Genomic DNA, 16,114 nt, shown 5'->3' on the forward strand with positions numbered 1-16,114 from the left:
TCAATGTATCCCAAAATTGTTAATATTTAATAATAATAATGTCAGGTTCACTTCCAGTACTTTCTTTTGCTGTAATGAACCTTACCATTAGTGTAATTTGTTCAATATGACTTGTATCAGGAGTATAATCCAGCATCCAGCAGTGCAGTATTTTGCTTTATTTAACTCTGCTGTAATATTCTGCCCATTGTTGAGCAAGTAACCGGATAATCTACTTTTTTATTCTGTTTCCATGGTAATAATTGTGTGTTCCATTGTTGGTTACTCATTTTACGTGGCTTTTTTAAGTACTGTGTCAAACTCATTTATTCCCTCCACAAATTTCAAGAAAGTTCCATTATTAGGTTGGAAAAGTTGACTTGACTTTTCTTGAAAAGCTATATTTTGTAATTAACCTTTTTAAGACATTTTGCCAGTGTGGAGTTTCAGATTCAGTTAATTCTGCATTTGTGTTCTCAGTTGTTCTCTTTAACCTGAGTCTTGTCTTCAGGTCTTTCCATTTATGCAATGCTCCACAGTGGTAGTCTGTCTTATCATAATTACCCAAATTTACAATCATTTCTTCCAGTAGAGCACAGCAAACATACAACCATCTTGGTGGGAGGATTTTGCAGCAAACACAGAAGCAGCATCTTTGCTCTCTGATTACATGAGTTATTGTTTTTTTGATACACTGCTCCAAGAAAATTAAAGGAACATCAAGTCAATTAAACTCCTGGAATATTGATCTGGTCAGTTAAGTAGCAGAGGGGTTTGTTAATCAGTTTCAGCTGCTTTGATGTTAATGAAATTAACAGGTGCACTAGATGGGCAACAATGAGACGACCCCCCCAAATCAGGAATGATTTTACAGGTGGAGGCCACGGACATTTTTTTCCCTACTCATCTTTTATGACTGTTTTTCACTAGTTTTACATTTGGCTAGGGTCAGTGTCACTACTGGTAGCATGAGGCAATACCTAGAACCTACAGAGTTTGCACAGCCATTCCATCTCCTCTAGGATGGCACATCAATACGTATCATTGCCAGAAAGTTTGCTGTGTCTCCCAGCACAGTCTCAAGAACATGGAGGAGATTCCAGGAGACAGGCAGTTACTCTAGGAGAGCTGGAAAGGGCCGTAGAAGGTCCTTAACCCATCAGCAGGACCGGTATCTGCTCCTTTATGCAAGGAGGAACAGGATGAGCACTGCCAGAGCCCTACAGAATGACCTCCAGCAGGCCACTGGTGTGAATGTCTCTGACCAAACAATCAGAAATGGACTTCATGAGGGTGGCCTGAGGGCCACCGTCCTCTAGTAGGCCCTGTGCTCACTGCCCAGCACAATGGAACTCGATTAACATTTGCCATTGAACACCAGAATTGGCTGGTCCACCACTGGCGCCCTGTGCTTTTCATAGATGAAAGCAGGTTCACCCTGAGCACATGTGACAGATAAGAACAGGTCTGGAGAAGCCGTGGAGAATGCCTGTAACATCGTTCAGCACGACCGTTTTGGTGGTGGGTCAGTGAGGGTCTGGGGAGACATATCCATGGAGGGATGCACAAACCACTACAGTCTAGACAATGGTACCCTGACTGCCATTAGGTATCAGGATGAAATCCTTGGACCCATTGTCAGACCCTACGCTGGTGCAGTGGATCCTGGGTTTCTCCTTGTGCACAACAATGTCCGGTCTCATGTGGTGCGAGTATGCAGGCAGTTTCTGGAGGATGAAGGAATTGATACCATTGAATGCCCCCACCCTCACCTAACCTAAATCCAATAGAACACCTCTGGGATATCATGTTTCGGTCCATCCGACAACACCAGGTTGCACCTCAGACTGTCCAGGAGCTTAGTGATGCCCTGGTCCAGATCTGGAAGGAAATACCCCAGGACACCATCCGTCATCTCATTAGGAGCGTGCCCTGACATTGTCAGGCATGCATACAAGCACATGGGGGGCAATACAAACTACTGAGTACCATTTTGAGTTGCTGCAATAAAATTCCAGCAAAATGGACTAGCCTGCTGCATAATTTTTTCACTTTCATTTTCGGGGTGTCTTTGAATTCAGTCCTCTGTAGGTTGATAATTTTCATTTCCATCAAACGATGAAGCATCCTCATGTTCCTAACATATTACCCAGTCCATATCAGTATAGATTTTCCCCATTGAGATCTGATGTGTTTTCAAAGTGTTCCTTTAATTTTTTTGAGGAGTGCACATACATATATGTCTCTACAAGTGTATGTCTGAATAAATATATTGACTCAAAATGCAATACCATATAAACAACAAGTGTCAGAACAAAAGTATCCTGTACAGGGGCGGACTGACCATTTAGAAACTCGGGCACTGCCTGTGGGCCCGGGGTCAGTAGTGGGCCCCATGAGATGCCCCATGTACATTTTTCATAGGCTTTTTTGAGTTTGGGCAAGGACACAGGGGCCCTGTGATCCCCTATTGCCCGGGGGCCCCATGAGTTGTCAGTCCGTCCCTGGTCCTGTACAGATAATAAGAGTCCTTAGTTATCTATTCAGGCTCATGGCAAACAATAAACCATGAACTTTTCCAACTTCTTCCTATGTAACACCTCTTGTGTTTAATCCAAATCGTACTTAGTGATTCCCACCACCGTTCACCACTGTGCTCACCTTAGCTGGTGGACCTGCCAATCAACAGGTCACAATACACTGTGTCCCCTTTTGGGGTTCCTTTGGTGACTCCACTCGATATGGCTGCAATGGCAATTTATCTCCTGTTGTCCCTGTAGCTGAGATATGTTTCTCCACATATATGGGTATATGGTCCTTTAAAAATTCAACCTCTATCTCTCCAGTAAACACATATAGAAAAGGGGGGTTCCAACAGTGTAGTATGTAGTTTTAAAAAAATGTATTAGTTAAAAATGCACTTACATCAATGTATAAACCAATGTATAAAACATGGGCATATAATACAAACAGCGGGACCACTTCTGGAACAGGCTGTCAGTCACCCGGCTTCTCCTTCACGCGTATCGTCACACCAGATGACTTCCTCAGTAGTTCCAAGTAGTACTGGGTACTACTAGGTAGTGGTGGTGGGAATCACTACGTAAGATTTGTATTGAGCACAAGAGATGCTACATAGGAGAAGTTCACAGTTTATTGTTTGTCATAAGACTGAATAGATAACTAAGGACACAGGACACTTTTGTTTTGACACTTGATGTTTATATGGTATTGCATTTTGAGTCGATATACAGTACTTATTCAGACATACACTTGGGGAGATATATACTGTATGTATGTATGCATAATTGTACATTGAAAAAAGAGGTAGGCACAGCAATTTTTTTTCATTATATTTACAAATTGAAAGGTAATGTCCATGGAATTGGAATGGAATGCTCTACTCCTATAAGTTGCTGTAGGTAGGCACTCTGGGGGTGCCAGCTGTCCCACATTTTTATTTTTTGTGATGCTGTGAGGCAGAAGCATATTGCAGAGCAGTGTCTGCCTGCCTAAGAGTGGCCTGTAGCTGAATTGATATGAACTGAGTTTGTTTCTAAGATCATTTTCAAGAGCCCCTTGTTTGGAATGTACAACCCCTGGCAAAAAGTATGGAATCACCACTCTTGGAAAATGTTGATTCAATTGTTTAATTGTGTAGAAAAAAACTAATCACAGACATGCCTCAAACTATTTTTATTTAACATTCCAACCTTTTGGCTTTAAGAAACACGTAAAAAAAATAAAAAAGAAAGAAAACTGTAGTCGGTTGCAACTGTTTTTGCAGACCAAGCAGAGGAAAAAAATATGGAATCACTCAATTCTGAGGAAAATATTATGAAATCATGAAAAACAACCCTACAGAACACCACTAGTATTTTGTTGCACTAACTCTGGCTTTTATAACAGCTTGAATTCTTTGAGGCATGGATTTAACTATCAACAGTATTCTTCGTCAATCTGCCTCCAACTTTCCATTATTGCAGTTGCCAGATCAGCTTTGCAGGTTGGTGCCTTGTCATGGAGGAATGACGGCTACAGCGCGGTTGTCCAGTTCTGGAAGGGCATCATATGACATCCTCCCAGAACGTGCCCTCCCGCGCCACCAGAGGCGCGCACCCGGTGATCTCCATGATCACTGTGTCCTATGGACACAGCTGATCATGTGACATGAGAGAAGGCCAATCACAGCGATCTTTTACCACGTGATCAGTTGTGTCCAATGACACAGCAGATCACCAGGTAAATACAGTTGCTGGTTATCGGCTGCACTTTCCTCATGCTGTCACAGAGTGAGGAAAGTACTGCCAATAACCAGCAGCTGTCAGAGAACAGATCGGCACTAATCATCAGGGCACTGGTGATCAGTGCCTTGATGATCAGTGCCCAGCAGTGCCACCCATCAGTGCCCATCACCTATCAGCGCCCATTAGTGCTGCCTATCCATGCCACCTCATCAGTGTCCATCAGTGTAGCCTCATCAATGCACATCAGTGAAGGAGAAAATTTTTTTTTTCTCAAATTTTTTGCTCTTTTGTTTATAGTGCAAAAAATAAAACACCCAGGGGCGATTAAATATCACCAAAAGAAAGCTCTATTTGTATGAAAAAAAATGATAAAAATGTCATATGGGTAGAATATTGCATGACTGCGTAATTGTCATTCAAAGTGTGACAGTGCTGAAAGCTGAAAATTGGCCTGGGCAGGAAGGGGGTATAAGTTCCAAGTAGGCAAGTGGTTAATGACTGTCATCTCCCCTGTACCTTTACCTGGCATGCAACCCCGTATCATCAATGATTGTGGAAATTTGCATGTTTTCTTCAGGCATTCTTTATACATTTCATTGGAACCACATCAAACAAAAGTTCCAGCATCATCACCCTGCCCAATGCAGATTCGTGATTCATCACTGAATATCACTTTCATCTAGTCATCCACAGTCCATGATTGCTTTTCTTTAGCCCACTGTAACCTTGTTTTTTTTCTGTTTAGGTGTTATTTATTTTCATTTGGATTTTCTGTATGTAAATCTCATTTCCTTTAGGCGATGACTTACATTTCGGTCACACACATTGACTCCAGTTTCTGCCCATTTGTTCCTCATTTGTTTTGCTGTGCTGTTTTCAAGGCATATTGCTTTAAGTTTTCTATCTTGACACTTTGATGGCTTCCTTGGTCTACCAGTACGCTTCCCTTTTACAACCTTCCCATTTGATTTGTACTTGGTCCGCATTTTATACACAGCTGACTGGGAACAACCAACATCTCTGGCAACATTCCGTGATGATTTACCTTCTTGAAGAAGTTTTATAATCCTCTCCTTAGTTTCAACTGACATCTCTCGTGTTGGAGCCATGATTCATGTCAATCAGCTTAATGCAACAGCTTACCAAGGTGTGCAAGCACTCTTTTTTAACTGCAGACTATTTAGCAGATATAATCTGATGCAGATGTTTGTTTTGGAACTGCAAAGTACATGGTGATTCCATAATATTTTCCTCAGAATTGAGTGATTCCATATTTTTTTTCCTTTGCTTGATCTGCAAAAACAGTTGCAATTGACTACAGTTTTCTTTCTTTTTTATTTTTTAAGTGTTTCTTAAAGCCAGAAGGTGGGAATGTTAAAATGAAAATAGTTTTGAGGCATGTTTTTTTCTACACAATTAAACAATCGAATAAACATTTTCCAAAAGTGGTGATTCCATACTTTTTGCCAGGGGTTGTATGTGCCTTGACTACCTTGACATCTTTATGGTGACTTACTTACATGAGGTCTAGATGGTTCCCCATTGGGAAGTTGATCCTTCTATTTTAAGATTATGTATACAGGACCATTGGCTGTTTACTTAATGTACCTGAATTTCCCTCCCGAGAGGCAGGGGCATCACCTTGGCCTACTCATTTGCATCTCTATGGGCAACATGCAGGTGCTGTGAGTTCCAGTCCACCCTACTGATTGATATTACTCTATTAAAGATTAAAAGTGGATTCCAGTGTACTGCTTCTGTGACGTGTGCTCCTGTGGAAGGATTCCTGAAACTCATCGAGTCCCCATGTGAATTGTAATCTTTGCATGTTGTGAACCGCTATGGGGAAAGTAATTTTTAATGTTGTGTAATAGATTTTTAATGGTGCATAATATATTGGTTTTTATGGTACTCATTTTCTCATCAATTCTTCCATGTTGCAAGTGAGTTTTTGTATGTTTAGAGTGGTGAAGTGCATGAGGGCATTCTTTCTTTTCTTCATATGCTCTTTGTGGTGCATTGGATCTAGGATAATGCCAATTGGATGACATGTATACCATTGTTACATACAATCTTTGAGGCTCTTCACCAGATATGAGTACCACAATTGTATGAGAAAAAGACCTATGCGCTAAATGCATATAAATATTACGAAAAACAACATAAGTGAATAAATAAGTGAAATATATCAAGATTAAACACTGCTGCCACCTTAAAATTAAATAAATCATATAAACAATAAATGAACCCCAAGTGTTTCAGTGGTGCTGTGAACAAAAATCAATCTTAAAGTGACAAATTATAAAATTAATAAGACACTGATAAAATTAAAAACCATAAATTCATTCCAACGTGATAATCTTCTATTTATTTCCCAAACCAAAATCGCCACGTGTTTAAGAAAAAAACATTCCATTTTCTGGGTGTGCACTCACCTAATTTCCGTGCCTCCCACTCTCATGGTCAGCATATAATCCGGTGAAAAAACTCAATTTTCCAAGAAATGTCAGCCATGGGAGGAAATAACTCAATATATCCCGATTAATACATACTAAAAATACTATTAAACATTACACATCAATATACCACATAAATCATGACGATATATTAGTTTAGCCATAACATTATACAATTATATATAAAACATTACAAATGAGGAAAATTGACTAAAACAAATTAAATTAAAATAAATTAAAAATACACAATAAAAATTATATAAACTTTAATCAGCTTGAAATTCCCCTGGATAGTGTGTATATTGATTGCTAATAAAGCAATTGATGTCCAATTCAATGTTAAGGCCCCCTGGTGTTAAGGATTTAAGCAGATAAATCCACTTAGTTTCCCTCCTGGAGAGGGAATTAGACCCCCTCCAGGATGGCGAAACCCAATCCATTCCCCAAAAAGTCAGTTTAGAAGGCTCTTTCCCATGATATCGTGAGAAGTGTTCTGACACACTATGGTAGCTATATCCTTTTTTAATTTTTTTTATGTTTTCAGCTATTCTTACTATTAAAGGACATTTGGTATGGCCAATATAAATTAGCCCACATGGGCACTGCAAAGCATACACTACATGTGTAGTGTCACATGTGATGAACTCAGGGATGGTAAATTGACGTTCCACCCTTCCCGAGAAGAAAGATTCACGTTTGGTTGCATTATTGATTGCAGTGCAGCAAGCTCTACATTTTTTACATGCTGCAAAGCCTTTCCTCTGAGGGAACAGTGAGATTTTCTTTGGGGTATGCAAAATCTAGGTAAGTTAGGCAAAACTGGTCCCAGTGTTTTATCCATCAGCAGTACATGCCAGTGCTGTTGTATAATAGATTGTACTTCCCTATACTGGCAATGATAATCAGAAATGAAATTCCATTGTTACCTATCATCTTGCTCTTTAATTTTGTCTACATCTCACATAGTTCTATCTATCCTATCTTGGGAGTATCCCTTTTGTACGAATCTATGCTTAATTATGTTGGATTTTAGAATAAAATCACTATCATAAGTGCAGTTCCTCCTAAGTCTCATAAACTGTCCATGAGGAATGTTTTTCAACCATAACGAATGATGTCCACTCCTAATTGACAGATTACTATTTCTATCAGTTGATTTGAAAAACACCTTAGTATTAAGTGTACTATTCTGCCTCTCAATGGTAACATCCAAAAATTTGATCGAATGATCATTCCACTGATAGTCCAATCTGATATGATTGGTGTTATCATTGAGTTCTGCCATATACTGATGTAGACTATTCTCTGACCCCTCCCAAATAATGACCCCTTATGAAGAAGTCAGGAAGTGATGAAACGTGTCAAGGGTCAAGACGTCAGACCTTGCACGGTGACCGGAAGTGGCAGAGCGGCCATCTTAACTGAGGGAATATCGTGGTTGGTGTTCCTGGAAGCTGCTCTGCAGACGGGAATGGGAATTTAAATGGTTTTTATGCGTTTTTACATTATTTTACATGTAAGCACAACTAATAAAGTCTGAATAGATTTATGTGGCATATTACACTATATGGGTATTCTTTCTTTTCTATGAGTGATTACCTATGATTGGCTTGGGAAACAAGGTACCAAACTTGGAAGTATAGGATGTCTGGCATCTGATATAACGTTTGTGGATCAACCTAAGGATTGGTGGCAATTGAATTATCTCTCTTAGAAGGCTTTTTGATCACATTTTGATGGTAAGAGTATTCACTCTAGCCACATAGAAGTGTCCACAGAGTAGTGTTTATATTGGAGTGTACACGACGTGCTGCACTAATTCTCGTGTTTTCACGCTGTGTTTTATATTGCGTTTTCACAATTTTTCACATATGTATAAATAGTTTTGATTATTGTTGCACTAAGGATAATACACTATTTAGTTTTTGTAGTTCTTGAGGTACATGGCGATATTGGATTTAATTTTGGGACTATCACATTGAAGATTATTTGAAAGGATTTACTGACACTAAAGAGGATTCATGATTTATATTTTGGACTTTCAAGGGTGAAAGTGGGACTTTTAAGTGTCAAAGGGTAGAGTATTAATTTTTCACAATTTTAATTAATTTTCTCAATTTTTGTTTTGTTTGAAATAATTGGATACCGATTTTATTCAGTTTATATAAGATCCAAATATAGTTAATCAATGGTGTACAAAATATAAGGTGATGGTATATCACAAAAGGACCTGCTACAGAAGTGTGTGTGTGTGTGTGTGTGTATATATGTATATATATATATATATATATATATATATATATATAAAAATATATATATTGTCAGGAACAATAAATAAAACACATTAAAATAAAATGAAAAACATATCATATAAAATAAAATACAGCCATAACCAGCTGGCATGTATAAATGTCATATTAAACAACATAATGAAAAAAACACATCTTGGCATGACTGGATTATATTAATTCTTTATACCTAATGTACTCACTTGTGGATGATGTATATGGGAAGAGAACCAACCACCCACAGTTATATTTATATACTGACCAAATAAAAAGATAATGGAACCTGAAAAGAAGGAATCAGAATAATAAATTAATATGAGATTGTACTCCTAACAAAATTGTCTAAATTATGGTACTAATTTCAAGTTCCTCATTTAACCCTCTTGGAGACAGTACATCTAGGGCATAGATCCAATGCATCGCTCTCTGGCACAAACGTTGGAAGCTTTCGGCCACTGGAATGTCAGCGGACATGACTTCAATAACCCAGACCCTTAAACCTTCAGTAGATACAGTCAGGTCCATAAATAATGGGACATTGACACAATTCTAATATTTTTGGCTCTATACACCACCACAATGGATTTAAAATGAAACGAACAAGATGTGCTTTAACTGCAGACTGTCAGCTTTAATTTGAGGGTATTTACATCCAAATCAGGTGAACGGTGTAGGAATTACAACAGTTTGCATATGTGCCTCCCACTTGTTAAGGGACCAAAAGTAATGGGACAGAATAATAATCATAAATCAAACTTTCACTTTTTAATACTTGGTTGCAAATCCTTTGCAGTCAATTACAGCCTGAAGTCTGGAACGCATAGACATCACCAGACGCTGGGTTTCATCCCTGGTGATGCTCTGCCAGGCCTCTACTACAACTGTCTTCAGTTCCTGCTTGTTCTTGGGGCATTTTCCCTTCAGTTTTGTCTTCAGCAAGTGAAATGCATGCTCAATCGGATTCAGGTCAGGTGATTGACTTGGCCATTGCATAACGTTCCACTTCTTTCCCTTAAACTCTCTGGTTGCTTTTGCAGTATGCTTTGGGTCATTGTCCATCTGCACTGTGAAGCAGCGCCCAATGAGTTCTGAAGCATTTGGCTGAATATGAGCAGATAATATTGCCCAAAACACTTCAGAATTCATCCTGCTGCTTTTGTCAGCAGTCACATCATCAATAAATACAAGAGAACCAGTTCCATTGGCAGCCATGCATGCCCACGCCGTGACACTACCACCACCATGCTTCACTGATGAGGTGGTATGCCTAGGATCATGAGCAGTTCCTTTCCTTCTCCATACTCTTCTCTTGCCATCACTCTGGTACAAGTTGATCTTGGTCTCATCTGTCCATAGGATGTTGTTCCAGAACTGTGAAGGCTTTTTTAGATGTCGTTTGGCAAACTCTAATCTGGCCTTCCTGTTTTTGAGGCTCACCAATGGTTTACATCTTGTGGTGAACCCTCTGTATTCACTCTGGTGAAGTCTTCTCTTGATTGTTGACTTTGACACACATACACCTACCTCTTGGAGAGTGTTTTTGATCTGGCCAACTGTTGTGAAGGGTGTTTTCTTCACCAGGGAAAAAATTCTTTGGTCATCCACCACAGTTGTTTTCCGTGGTCTTCCGGGTCTTTTGGTGTTGCTGAGCTCACGGTGCGTTTCTTCTTTTTAAGAATGTTCCAAACAGTTGTTTTGGCCACGCCTAATGTTTTTGCTATCTCTCTGATGGGTTTGTTTTGCTTTTTCAGCCTAATGATGGCTTGCTTCACTGATAGTGACAGCTCTTTGGATCTCATCTTGAGAGTTGACAGCAACAGATTCCAAATGCAAATAGCACACTTGAAATTAACTCTGGACCTTGTATCTGCTCATTGTAATTGGGATAATGAGGAAATAACACACACCTGGCCATGGAACAGCGGAGAAGCCAATTGTCCCATTACTTTTGGTCCCTTAACAAGTGGGAGGCACATATGCAAACTGTTGTAATTCCTACACCGTTCACCTGATTTGGATGTAAATACCCTCAAATTAAAGCTGACAGTCTGCAGTTAAAGCACATCTTGTTCGTTTCATTTCAAATCCATTGTGGTGTTGTACAGAGCCAAACATGTTAGAATTGTGTGAATGTCCCAATATTTATGGACCTGACTGTATGTCATGGTGTTCCAGGAAGTGTCTGGAGACACTATGCTTATCTTTACCATCCTCAATGAGGTGGCGATGTTCCCTAAAATGCTTCTGAAATGTATGAATAGTTCTACCTACATAATGTAAACCACAAGTTCATGCTAGACAGTACACTACAAATTCTGATGACCATGTGTTTAATGAACTTGCATGTCAAGCAAAGTGGTTTAGGACCATTTCATAACCGTCACACAGACATGGAACAGGTGGTGTGGGGAGACACTGTATGCAAAATACTAAAACAGGATCCCCATTTATAATAGTATGCGGAATACTATTACAGGATCCCCAATTATATTAGAATGCAAAATACTTTTACAGGATCCCCAATTTTAATAGTATGCGGCATAATCTTACAGGATTATAACAGTATGCGGCATACTATTACAGGATCCCTAATTATAATAGTATGCGGAATACTCTTACAGGATCCCCAATTACAATAGTATGCGGAATAATGTTACAGGATTCTCAATTATAATAGTATGCGGAATACTATTTCAGGATCTCCAAATATAATAGTATGCAGAATACTATTATAGGATTCCCAGTCATAATAGTATGCGGAATACTGTTATAGGATCCCCAATTATAATAGTATGCGGAATACTATTGCAGGATCCCCAATTATAATAGTATGCGGAATAATGTTACAGGATTCTCAATTATAATAGTATTCGGAATACTATTTCAGGATCTCCAAATATAATAGTATGCAGAATACTATTATAGGATCCCCAGTCATAATAGTATGCGGAATACTGTTATAGGATCCCCAATTATAATAGTATGCAAAAGACTATTGCAGGATCCCCAATTATAATAGTATGCGGAATACTATTGCAGGATCCCCAATTATAATAGTATGCGGAATACTATTGCAGGATCCCCAATTATAATAGTATGCGGAATACTATTGCAGGATCCCCAATTATAATAGTATGCGGAATACTATTACAGGATCCCCATTTAAAACACTCTATATTCTCTTACAGAAAAGCACGCAATATCAAAAGTAGAATAGCACCTAGGAAACTTAAATCTAACAGAGCTCTGTCGTTCTTAAGTTTTTTCTTTAATATAGGCATGTACCAATGTCATAAACCACTTTGCTTGACCTCTCCTCTCTTTCCTAAGTCTGTGTTGATTAGCATACAATGCAAGAGACCCAGCCTCTGCACTTTTAAACCTTTGTTAGAACAGATCAAATCTAGTTAAGATTGATAAAGAAATTCTGCTTGTTCAGTACAGAGTTAATTATGACAACACGGCTGCCCTGCCCCCTCATGAACAAAGAAAACTAGCTAGGATTTTCCTTGCTGGATAGTTCAGAGTAGAGCATGTAAAAAGGTTTTCTACAAATTTTAAATATTTTTTTAAAGTCATGTTATTTGAATAGGGACACGTAATAAATATAAAATAGGTGTTATCCCACTTTGGCTGCAAAAGTGGATATACACTTTAAGCTTCTGCAATGTCAGCTGTGGGAAGGATGGTATGTCATCCGGAGTTTCAAAGTACAAGGATGGTGTTGAACGATGTAGGAGTTCACCCAACACTGATTCATTTGTGTTTGTTGGACATTAAGTGAATGCTCACTATCACTTTAAACACAGGAAATGTATTTTTATTATAGCACTCTCTCTTCTAATCATAGCTTTTTTGAACACCATTTTACCTTTTATCCCACAGAGGAGGGAAGATTAAGGCATACATAGCCCTGAGACACAGACCAGCTTGTTTACTGTAATAACAAACATTGTGCTCTGCTAAACAGAATAACAGAGAGCTATTATTTAATGGGATGACACTATGTCCTGACAGCAGCCCACCCACAAAGACTGCATTGCATCAGAGTGACTTTTTAGGCTGAAAATGACAAGATGTATTCACACATTACAAGTCTGGTGCTTAAAGAAGTTTAAACAGCCCACACATGGTGACAGACCATGCTGCAGCAGGTAATTTGGTATTATCTACCCTTAAGCTCCAGAATTGCTATGGAGTGAACATTAAACTGAATATCTTCGTTTTCATTATGTTTATATTTAGCTTTACCAATAATATCATCTTTATAATATATTATGAATACAAGCCATCAAGTAATTTATTTCCTAAAAGCCATTATTTCATTTTGGAGTCACACAGGATACATATGCTTACAAATGTTTATAGAAAAAGAGACACGATAAATTTAAAGCATAAATTATTATTTAGAATGCTTTTTATACAAAGACTTGCAGTCTCATTCAGTAAGGAATGGCAGAGTGTTAAACTATAGAACTGAACTCAAAAAGTGAATATTTGCTATGTTATGGGAACATCTTGAAATATTAAATGTACCTAAAGAGTACCATGGAAATTTATTTATTTATTTTTTAAATAGCCGTGCAGTTTCTCATATGTGAGGGTTTCCAGGCACTCCTGTGCCTACAGCCTCATAGCTGTATATCTTCTGTATGAGATCTAAGGTGCTGCTGAAAGCTCTTCCCTCATCTCTATGTTCTAAAACTCAATTTAATACATGGTTGCCAGATAGGGGACACATCAGATACTGATAAGAAAAGACAGTACATGTGATCTTAGCCAAAAGGCAGAGAGGTGATCTGAGCGCTATTCTCAGTAGATTTGGTGACTTCACCGCTGTTCTGCTCACTGTCACTGAAAACTCTGGGTTTGATTTACTAAAGGGAAAATAGGCTGTTCACATTGCAAGGAAATTGCACTTTGCAAGTGGATTTTCTCCAGAGCATAGTGAAAAAGGAACGTCTCTGCTGACCTGAATCATCCAATCATGTGCAAGAAAAAAAAAAATTTTTTTATTTTCCTTGCACATAATTGTGTATTCTTTGCAAAGTGAAATTTCACCACATTCATTAACTTCTTGGGAAAATTCCTTGCAAAGTGAACAGCCTATTTGCTTTCAGTACATCAAGCATTTTGACTCAAGTAAGCAAAGTCCTGTCTCTACTAAGATAGATGCCTCCACACAGGGACACAGTGCAGAACAAGCCATGATAAGTCATTGATGAAAGAACAACTGGACGTAAACAGAAAGAAAGAACAACTGGAAGTAAACAGAAAGAAAGAACAACTGGAAGTAAACCAGTAAAATACTTTCATCTTTTGAACCCCAAGGCAAAATGCCCAAACCTTTAAGCCCAGTGGTAGATGTAACCTTTCAGTTGAAATTTAGTAAATAAGCTCACTTATACTTGGCATATTTGCTAAATTTGTTTTGGATTAAAGATGATTTGCAGAATAATGATGGCTTCTCAAAATCTTCTCATGTAGGTTTTTAAGATTTTGATGAAATTGTACCTTGTTAAGAGGAGCTTTCGGAATATGAGAATGCAGGGAACAGTCCAAATCTCAGAATATTCCAAAGTTCCCAACACAGATGCCAAGAGAATCCTAACTTTTTCAAAACAAAGTATACTGATTCTTAGTCAATAATATTGTCTTTATAATTGAAACCTTTTATATAGTTAATTAAATGCACAGCAATGAATCACCCTGGTGAGAATGGGCCCTTAAGGTACCTAAAGACAGATCCAGATGGCCAGATCGGGGAATGATTTATGCTTGCAGGCTGCTTCACAACCCTGGCAGATGCTCCTTGGTCAAGTCTGCTTGAGATAAATTTGGATTTCCCCAGTCGAACAATATTGTCAGTTAGTATATTTGCAGAAAATGTGCTATGAGTTTTCAAGTCTGACATTGCTACTGTCTGGGCAGAACATTGTTCATTTATAAAGAATGAGCTCACTTTGTATGATGTTGCTTTTTTTGGACTCCTTTGTTTCTCTGGGTATCAAAGTATTCATTCACTTGTGTGAGAGGTCTGTAAGTCATTGCTAATCCAGACATTTGCCATTTCCCACATGGCTTATTCTTTTCAGAAATGGACACCATAGAAGAGTTTTCAGAAAACGGGTGAAGTTAATTTCAAATTTCCTAAAAATGTTAGCAATGCCAAAGCATAGATACCATTTAAGCTCTGATTTCCCTTTTCTGAGATAACTGTAAAATTTTATGGAACAAGACTTGGGGTGAGAATGAATCTGGGTATACCATTTGGGAAAAAAACAGAACTGTTCTAACCTTATTGGTGAATGACAGAATAATTCTTAGAGTAGCTATCATAAAATATGTAAAAAAATATTATCTGGATTAAATCGAGTCCTTCAACGGTAGATTCATAGGATACCTTCTAAATATATCCACATGTCAAAACAATTAGAAGATACAGAGAAATGAGCCGCTGAAATCACGTGATTATCTCAACTTTTTTTTCTATAAAAGTCAAACTATGTCCTGTATGCTTTTAATTTACCAAACCACACAGCTTAACATTGTGATAGTATTGAAATAAATTTTCTCTTAGATTGTAAGCTCCAAGGAGCAGGGCCCTCCTATCCCTTTTGTATTGAACTGTATTGAACTGTATTGTTGCTGTATTGTCTCCCTTTATATTGTAAAGTGCTGAGCAAACTGTTGGCGCTATATAAATCCTGTATAATAATAATAATAATAATGTACAAGCAATCAAAGGAAACAATATAAATAGTATTTTGTCTTCTAGGATAATGGTTTGTCAAAGCTAAAAAAATTGGAAATGATAAACTTTGGTCTACTTCAGTCCACAGTCGAACATACAGTATAGTTTACAAACACAAGAAATTCTGCATTGTTGCTGTAGAAATAGACTTCCTACAAAGATCAGTACATGGGCATGGGTTTGGCCTCCTGTCCTAGTTGCCGAGTTCCTGTCTATCTGCCCTGAACCTAAGTATTATTAGGCCTTTGCACCTGTGTGTTAGTGTTCGAGTAACGTGTCTTCACATGGAACCTGAACCCCTCTGGTTCCTGTGGTGTTCTCCACTGCTTGAATATTCCCATATTCTGTGTGTTGTTTGGTTCTGTCTTTGTTCTCAGTGTTTTCCCTCTG

General features: G+C 38.3%; 1 pseudogene; it reads right to left on the reverse strand.

Annotated features, from left to right (window-relative positions):
* Positions 1-13,615: 13,615 nt before the first annotated feature.
* Positions 13,616-13,769, reverse strand: LOC149436027 (U2 spliceosomal RNA; annotated as a pseudogene).
* Between the last annotated feature and the right edge of the window lie 2,345 nt (positions 13,770-16,114).

This window comes from Staurois parvus, unplaced genomic scaffold (genome assembly GCF_062004578.1).
Source record: "Staurois parvus isolate SC_StPar_1 unplaced genomic scaffold, SC_StPar_1.0 ptg001432l, whole genome shotgun sequence".
Lineage (NCBI taxonomy): Eukaryota > Metazoa > Chordata > Amphibia > Anura > Ranidae > Staurois > Staurois parvus.